At 35.6% G+C, this 9,784-nt stretch overlaps 2 non-coding genes across 2 annotated transcripts; both read left to right on the plus strand.

Moving 5' to 3' along the window:
• Window positions 1–495: 495 nt before the first annotated feature.
• LOC141404414 (U1 spliceosomal RNA) lies at window positions 496–660 on the plus strand. Its single transcript, XR_012413013.1, has one exon. It is a non-coding gene; the product is annotated as a U1 spliceosomal RNA (small nuclear RNA).
• A 4,704-nt stretch (window positions 661–5,364) lies between these two features.
• Window positions 5,365–5,529, plus strand: LOC141404436 (U1 spliceosomal RNA). The gene has a single exon (XR_012413035.1). It is a non-coding gene; the product is annotated as a U1 spliceosomal RNA (small nuclear RNA).
• The last annotated feature ends 4,255 nt before the right edge of the window (window positions 5,530–9,784 follow it).

The following is a 9,784-nucleotide window of genomic DNA, read 5'->3' on the forward strand; positions in this document are numbered from 1 at the left end:
CCTTTACGCTAACGTAACAAGAAACCGCACTTTTTCTCGTTATTTTAATTGGTCATACTTAAGCCACCGAACATCTCCTACCAGTACTAAACAACCTTTTTGAGCACCGCTGTCGTTTAAACATACATATGTACATACCTAAGGCAATTTGGTGGTTGAAACATGTTTTGGAAATGTATCTGAGAGTATTTTCTTTTGTTTATAAACTCACAGATATGCAAACTCTTGTGTACATGTATACTAGAGTGTCTTCAATACAACGTCTAATGGTCTTTAGCAACACACACTTTCTGAAATAACTTATGTTGCACTCTAATGTGTATCTACAAGATACAAACCACCACCATTTCCATGAATGCATCATCGTCAAATTGAAGAACATTTCATATGAAAATAGTTCTTCGATGAAATACTCATTTGTGTTTCTTTCATTAAAATTCTCATTCAGTAAAAAAAGCGGCTGTCTAAAATACTTGGATGTTGGAGTGAGAAAGCATACTTACCTGGCGTAGGGGTTACCGTGATCATGAAGGCGGTTCCCCCGGAGTGAGGCTCGGTCATTGCACTTTCGATTGAGTTGACCTCCGCGATTATTCCTAATGTGAATAACTCGTGCGTGTAATTTTTGATAGCCGGGAATGGCGTTCGCGCCGTCCCGTCGTATTTGAATACATTTCAATTTATATACAACTGATATACTCGGTATACACTGATATAAAAGACACTTTGGCCTAACACTCAAAATAAAAGAGATGTGGAATAGTGAAGACAATTTGTTGGTTGTTGGAAAAACGTGTTTTAAAAATTGCTTCGCAATAGATAACATTTGGAATTTTGCGTGTAAAATATACACAAAATGTCTAACAATAACGACATGAGGGGTGCGGTTGGAAAATATATATGGGAGCTATATTCAAATCTCCACCGATTTCTATTTAAATTGAATTTTTTTATATCGAATTCCATCACACATACATATTCTCACCGTCAATATAGGACAGGCCTGCTCAAGGTGCGCACCTGCGCTGTCGGTGTGTGTCAATTTTCTCACACACACAATTTAAAAAGAGAGCTTTTGTTTTTGTTTTGAATATTTTCAAAATTAAAAATCAGTCTCTATTGAACATTCAATGAGGAAGGTTCTGTTTTCGAATTTGTCTATGAATTTATATGCGTACACTGAAAAAATGAATGAAGATACTGAATACGAATTTTTATTTGCCTAAAATTTTTACGGCAAATTAGAGTGTTTGGTTTGTCAACGCACTTTGGTTTGTCACGAACTTGATTTGCAACAAATTATAACATCAACAGTCACATTTGGTCAAAATAAAATAATTATTCTACTCTATATTTTGAAATATAAAATAAAAAAAAACTGTTACGATATTTCTCACAGTATACAGAGAGACAAAGGAAAATTGAAATTTGTGTAGGTATTTCAAAACCAACACAATTACAAAATGTGTTTGTATGTGTCTGAGCAGGCCTGATATAGGACTTACATTGCGCATGTGGTGGATGAAACACATGAAATCGGGTGTAAATATTAATGGGAGCTATATCAAAATCTGAAAAAATTTCAATATAAATCTAAGATCAAAATCCGTCAGAATAGAGTGTTTGGTGGATTAAATGCCTCAAATCAGCCGAAAATATTATGGGTGCTATATCCAATATAATTTGTCAAACTTATTTCTGGACCGTCACACATTACAAATTTTATCAAAATTTTGAACTTTTGTGGAGGAGATACCCAAGGGAGTGGACAGATATGACCCATCATCGAACTTGAACTAAGTTTGGTTAAAGTATTACTATTGTCAAATTTTGGATAGAATCGGTTGAACCGGTCGAGAGCTATCGTGCGCTCCAGACAGACAGACAAACGGACGGACATTGCTAAATCGACTTCTAAGTGTCTGAAACGGATTTCGATCAAACATACTTAAGGTCTAAAAACATTATTTCGATGAGACACATTTTGATGAAATGAATGGCTGAGGGTATAAAAATACAGTTTAATCACATTTTGCCTGACTTAAGAACAATATACACAAAATATGAATGGTTCAGCAGCAACAACATGAAACTATTTTATACGCATCCCCCCATACCAAGTGCGGATATTATTCGAATGTTCGGCACAACTTTCGAAAACGATATCACATTCGAAGAATTGGCAATGTTTTTCGGGTGTACACAAGCACATTGTTCTTTTGTTCGTCAAAAGTTTAAAAACGATATCGTTTTCGAACATTTGGCGAATGTTTTTTCTTCACAAGAAAAATTGTTTCGAGAAACATTTTTACTTTGAAAATTCTTTTGTTTCAAAAAACAATTTATATTGTTTGTAAAAAATTCCCATTTGTTTTTTTCAAATAATTTCGTATAAATGCTACGTATAATATGGACAATAAGTGTTGATAAAGACAACATATGGGTAGGTTGCCAAACACAAGACAACAATGTTTATCAACAGTTACATATCGAGTCGCAAACATAAAGAAATAAAAACGGAAAAGGTACATAACAGAAACATCAAGAACTTACTTACTTACTTACTTAGCTGGCCCATTACAGAACATTTGTTCTATAGGCCGAACTAAGAAGAGATCTCCATTCCTCTCTATTTGTTGCTTTGCACACTGGAATACCGCGCCTTGTCATCTCATCATCCACTTGTTTGCGCCATCTATTCCTTGGCCTGCCAATTCTGCGTGCACCGCCATGTGGCATGTATTCATACGCCTTTTTAGCGGGTTCATCATCGCTCATTCTTATGATATGGCCTAGCCAACGCAATCGCTGCATCTCGATACGTTTAACAATATTGATGTCGTTGTATAGCAGATACAGCTCGTGGTTCATGCGGCGTCGATATTCACCGTCAACGCAGATTGGTCCGTAGATCTTTCGAAGAATTTTTCTCTCAAACACACCAAGCACTGCCATGTCTGCTTGCGCAAGTACCCAGGCTTCGGAGCCATACATCAGCACGGGTAGTATCAGTGTTTTGTAGAGCGTTATTTTTGTTTGACGAGATGTGGCTTTGTTTTTAAACTGCTTACTTAATCCAAAGTAGCATCTGTTGGCCAATACAATTCTTCTTTTTATTTCACAACTGATGTCGTTTGTTGTGTTGACGGAGGTGCCGAGGTAGACGAAGTCTTTTACTACCTCAATATTATAGGAACCAACTTCCACAGTCGGTCCGAGCTCAATGGACGCATTGCGCGTCGACACCATCAACTTGGTCTTCTCACCGTTTACCGCCAGACCCACTTTAGCAGATTCTCCTTCGACCTTTATAAAGGTATCAGTTACTTCTTTTACTGATCGACCCATGATGTCTATATCATCAGCATAAGCAAGTAACATGTGACTGTTGGTGTAGATTGTGCCACTTCTTTTGACGTTTGCCTCTCGTATAACCTTTTCTAGCAGGATGTTGAAGAGGTCACACGAAAGGCTGTCTCCTTGTCTGAAACCTCTTTTGGTACCAAACTCTTCGGAGAGGTTCTTTCCTATTTTAACTGAGGACCTCGTGTCAGTTAAAGTCATTTTACAAAGCCGGATGAGCTTTGCGGGAATACCAAATTCAGACATGGCTTGGAATACCTTTGAGCGCAGCGGACTGTCGAAGGCTGCTTTATAATCGACAAAAAGGTGGTAGGTGTCGATCTGCATCTCTTGGGTCTTCTCCAGGATTTGCCGCAGGGTAAATATCTGGTCAATGGTGGACTTGCCAGGTCTAAAGCCGCATTGGTATGGTCCAATAATCTCGTTGACCATTGGCTTTAGTCGTTCGCACAATATCCCTGACACGATCTTGTAGGCAATAGGGAGTAGACTTATGCCCCTATAGTTAGAGCATACAGTCTTATCTCCCTTCTTGTGGACGGGGCACATCAAGAAACTCCACAAAATATGTTTTTCGCCACTATCGTAAAAACTATCATCTTTCCTTCACTAATAATATTATTAACGATATTCGAATTCGAAGGTTTTCCTGCCACAAACTGAGCGACGAATGAATCGTTTTCAATTCGTTCTCGTGTGTCGTTTTCGAACAAAATATCCGCAAAACTATCGAAAAACATTCGAAAACGAATCGTTTGCGATAGCAATGGTATGGGGGGATGTTTAAAATGTTGTGGTGGTTGTTGCAGTACCCCCCATACCAAGTGCGGATATTATTCGAATGTCCGGCGCAACTTTCGAAAACGATATCACTGTCGAAGGATTAGCAAATGTTTTTCGGGTGTACACAAGCACGTTGTTCTTTTGTTTGTCAAAAGTTTAAAAACGATATCATTTTCGAACATTTTGCGAATGTTTTTTCTTCATAAGAAAAATTGTTTCGAGAAACATTTTTTACTTCGGAAATTTTTTACGTTTTAAAAAATAATTTTATGTAGTTCCTAAAAAATTCCCATTTGCTTTTTTCAAATATTTTCGATATAAATGCTACGTATAATATTAACAAGAAGTGATGATAAACACATAAGGATACAAATACAAGACAACAATGTTTATAAACAGTTACACGCATTGAATCGCAAACATTAGGGGTGTCTTTTTACTTACTAAATGTTGCTGAAACAATTTTTTTTAGCAACTTTTACTTTATACAACTGTCAAAATCTGCAACATTAGTAATAATTATTACTAATTATCACGTAAAAAGACACACTTATTACAAAGAAGAAAAGGTACATAACAGAAATATCAACAGACGTCAGATAAAGTTAAACATGTCATAAAATCGAAACTCCGCCAAAAATGCTTTTTCGGCACTATCGTAAAAACTATCATCTTTCATTCGCTAATAATTTTATTAACGACATTCGAATTCGAAGGTTTTACTGCCACAAACTGAGCGACGAATGAATCGTTTTTAATTCGTTCTCGAGTGTCGTTTTCGAACAAAATATCCGCAAAACTATCGAAAAACATTCGAAAACGAATCGTTTGCGATAGCAATGGTATGGGGGGTAAAATGATTCGAACATATGTATGTAGGGATGTATGTATGTTTTACTCTTGTTTACACACAGATACACAACTACTTATGCACCAAAGTATTAGAGTGTCTTCAAAACACAGTGACACACAGTTGTCAGCACACAGTTTTAGTGACATGATATGACACACCCTATTGTATATCTACAAGATACAAAACACCACCATTTCGTTTATGAATACTGTTCAGAAACATCTCAAAATAAACAAAAAAAATTATACGAAAATGTGTTTTCAGTGTTACAAAAACCTTTATTTCATAATTTGCTGTTTGAGAATAATTCTCTTTTACAATAAAACGCGGCAGCCTAAAATATTTTGCCGTTAGTGTGGGAAAGCATACTTACCTGGCGTAGGGGTTACCGTGATCATGAAGGCGGTTCCCCCGGAGTGAGACTTGGTCATTGCACTTGCGACGGAGTTGACCTCCGCGATTATTCCTAATGTGAATAACTCGTGCGTGTAATTTTTGATAGCCGGGAATGGCGTTCGCGCCGTCCCGATTTATTTCAATACATATCAATATTTACATATATCGACGCCTCCAAACAATAGTTTGCTAAGTCGACTTAGCATGTTTTCAAGTAGGGATAGGTAATGGAAAGCAATAATCGATTTTTCGACTATTCGATTATGGTCTAAATCTAAAAATGCGATTTTTCGGTCTTGCGATTATTTCAGTTGTCTTAAAACTCGACTTTCGACTTTTTCATAACCGCAAAAAATCGATTATAATCGACTATTCGTCGATTTTCGAGTTTTCTTTTGAAACTGTAAAACCGCCTAAAGTGTAAAACCGCCAAGTCAACAATCTATGGTCAAACTCGAAAATCGATCACAAGACAATCGATTATGCGATTTTCCTTCCAGACAAAAGTCGACTACGATTTTTAGATTTTTGACTGCAAAAAATCGATTAATCGATTAACCGAAAGTAAACTTACCTATCCCTATTTTCAAGTTCTTTACATTTTTATATTTAACGTCCTTTTACTTAAATTCTGTCAAATTTTGGTAATGATCGGACAATCCGAACAGAAGTTATAAACAAATATTTCCTTAGCATAGTACTGAAAGTCAAAGAAATATCCAAACTTTAAGAGCTTGTCCTGCAAAACACGCTTTTCAGAATTAGCAAACTATTATTTGGAGGCGTCGAACGTCCTTTAACTTAAATTCTGTCTAATTTTGGTAATGATCGGTCAATCCTAACAGAAGTTATAAACAAATATTGACTTAGCATAGTACTGAAGTTCAAAAAAAAATTTCCAAACTTTGAGAGCTTCTCCTGCAAAACTCACTTTTTAGACTTAGCATACTATTATTTGGAGGTGTCGATATTTAGGCTCAATTTCTTTTGTTGTTGCAGATGTGATGTTGTTACATTGTATTATCTATATCTACAGCCACCCGCTCGGTTAAATGTAGTAGATTACTGTCAGTTCAGTTAAATCTATCCATTTTGCTTATTTATTTTTTGTTGTTTTTGTCATAAATCAAATCAATACTTGTTAACTCATGTTTAACATTAAACTAATAAAATTATGATTTTTGTTTATATGTGATAATGTTATTGATAGTTAATATTACCATTTAAAAATATGTTTTTGCATTACTATGTGTTGTTCTTGTTTTTAAATTCAACATTTATTGCTCAGCAAAATATATAACATACATATGTACATAAGTAATCAATCTCGCCTACATTAATAAAAGTGACACATGAAGGAAACTAGATTTTAGTTTTGTTTTTCTCCAAAAAGAAGTGAACGATGAATTTCCATTTAATTGAAATTAAATTTTGAATGTCAACTAAAAATATTGTCACCCTGACTTTAAAAATGATAGTAACAAGGCTAAGGTTTTATGCATTTGGTGGCTTGCATTTTCATTTTACCTTTAAATAGATATACATACATATGTAAAAAACTTATAGGTGTAAGTATTTTTCTACATACATATATGGACATGTGGTAATTTTAATGACTGGATTTAAATATAATCACCATTAGATTCAGAATACCACAACAATTCAGATTATTTATCAAAAACAATTTACAAGATTCTTGCATTAGATTAAACGGCATTAGTTTTAATTGCCTTAAAACTTAATCAGTGGGTTTAGTATTATCCATGCACTAAACAACACTAGTAGTGTTATGTGTATTTTATGAACAGGGTGAACCAAAATATGTTTATTGGTAAGCCCCATATGGACAAAAATGGGTCATGGCACCGTTTACTTCAAGAGGTCAAGAAAAAAAAACATATTTTTGAAGCACGCGTATTACTTTACAATATCGTAAATTATTTCCACCTTGGAAAAAATATTCACCCAATACCGCACACATATTATAACATTTAGGAGCTATATTTTGTCTCACCCATTTTTGTTATAATCAAATCAGAGAAACGAGAATCTGTCCTACTATTTTGAATACATCCCTTGAACTCACAGCCACTTTTGTATAACATTTGAAGGACAAGAATTGTTAACTGCGTGGTAATTAATACAATTAATTTACAAGATATACAGAAGTAATACGAGGATGGTGTGGTAAATGAAAACATTTAAATAAGTAAGTGCTTAAAAGTCTGAAGGATACCTCACCAATTTTCAATCCTCAGTCTTTAGGCCTCCTCGAAATAATGGTTTTAAACCCCAAGAATGTTAGGACCTCGTAATATTTTGTCAAAAAACCTAGATCACTTTCGATGATACCATATCAGCCCAAAAGTTTTTTTTCTAAAATCATGCACACAATACGTTTCAAATAAATTAACCTATTTGGTTCAAAATTTGTTTCAGGTAATATTTGTCGTTCTATTCTTTCGGGTACCTCCCACACAAATTTCAAAAATGTTCTACACTTCTGTGAGAGGACAAGATCGATTTTAAATTTTACCCTATTACAACGGTAAAATTTTTCCGGGGCAAGTCCACACTTTTTGAGATAATGGGCCGAAAGCTCTAAAAACCATGCCGGCAGAGAATTACGAATTGACAATTCGATTTTGCAGAGACTTTACACATGGTAACATTTATTCCAAACGAAAATCAAGTTTCAAGGTGGTCTATAGCACATAATACCTTCGGGTATATCCCTCAAAACAGTTCACAAGTTTCGCTAAAATACCAAAAATCAGGAGGTACCGTTATATGGGGGCTATACCAAAATATGGATCTATACTGACAATTTTTGGTGGAGAAGTTTCGTGGTCACTGAGAACCTCAAATGTCAAACTACAGCAAGTTCGGTTAAAATTGTAGCTAAAATCCTCAAAACACAGAAAATTTAGCTAAAATCCTCAAAATACCAAAAATCAGGAGGTACCGTTATATGGGTCTATACCAAAATATGGATCTATACTGACAATTTTGGGTGGAGAAGTTTCGTGGTCACTGAGAACCTCAAATGTCAAACTACAGCAAGTTCTGTTAAAACTGTAGCTAAAATCCTCAAAATGCAGAAAATTTAGCTAAAATCCTCAAAATACTGAAAATCGGGATGTACCGTTATATGGGGGTTATACCAATACAAATACAGAAAAACTGGGAGTACCTCCCAGTTTATATGGGGGCCATACCAAAACGTGACTATGCCCATAATTTTTGGAATATAAGGAACCCTAAATGTCAAATTATAGCTGATTCGGATTGAAAATGTGACTAAAAACGATAAAATACCTGAAATCGGGCTGTACTGTTATATGGAAGCTATACCGAAACGTGGACCGATATAGCCCATCGTCGAACTTGACCTGACCGCAAACAAAAGACGCATCTTTCCAACATTTCAGTGTTTAATCTACATTTTAGCATCTACTAGAGTGATTACCACAGACGGACATGCGTAGATCGACTCAGAATTGTACCCTGATCAAGAGTATAAATATACTTTATAGGGTCGCAAATGATTACTTCAATGCATTGCAAACGGAAAAACAAACATAATACACCCTCCATACTATGGTGGAGTGTGATGGAGGGAAAAGTGAGGTATATGATAACCCTTTGCCTCTCAACAGCCTCTCTCACCTACAAACTGACAATGGCCGTAAGAAAAATTTACTAATGTAAATATAATCTAAATATAAAGTTGCTAAAGAAGTAAAAAGGTATCAGTCGTCTTTGCCGACAGAGACATACCCTCAGCCTGTGTGGAAAAAAACGTATGTATTTAGGGGGCATTTCAAAATTTTGGGCGTATGCACCGACAAAAGTCTGGATAAGATTAAAGCTCAAACATTTGCGGGAATATCGATAGATAGGGCCTACGAAAAACATAATACCGCTGTTAACAGGGTCACTAGGAAAATCTTCGGTAAAAATGTCCAAAGAATCCTCGAACTACACAAAAATGTTGAACATTTTAACATAAACAAAGTTTCGACAATATTTAGAAATCAAAAGTTTGGACCCCATCGGTTGCTACGTCTAATATTCGAAGAAATATTGCAATATCCAAAGTGTGGACTACCGCAGTATTCGGTTCTAGCCCTCCAGCCACTACATATGGTGCCATAGGGTTTTTACAACTTTCGGGCTGTTTTCTCAAGAAGTATAGACTTGCCCCTGAAACCCCTTTTCCTGCTTCAACAAAATCAATGTGATTCGAGAGCAGGTCTTAAAGTGATTTTATCCAAAATTTTGTGTGGGAGGTACCCGAAAGAGTGGATTAATATTGTCCATATTCGAACCTGACCTATATCTGGTAGATATTTTAGGATGTGTAAAGTATGGACCAATTCGGTCACT

Source organism: Musca autumnalis, unplaced genomic scaffold, assembly GCF_047663935.1.
Source record: "Musca autumnalis isolate F117 unplaced genomic scaffold, ASM4766393v1 scaffold_4, whole genome shotgun sequence".
Lineage (NCBI taxonomy): Eukaryota > Metazoa > Arthropoda > Insecta > Diptera > Muscidae > Musca > Musca autumnalis.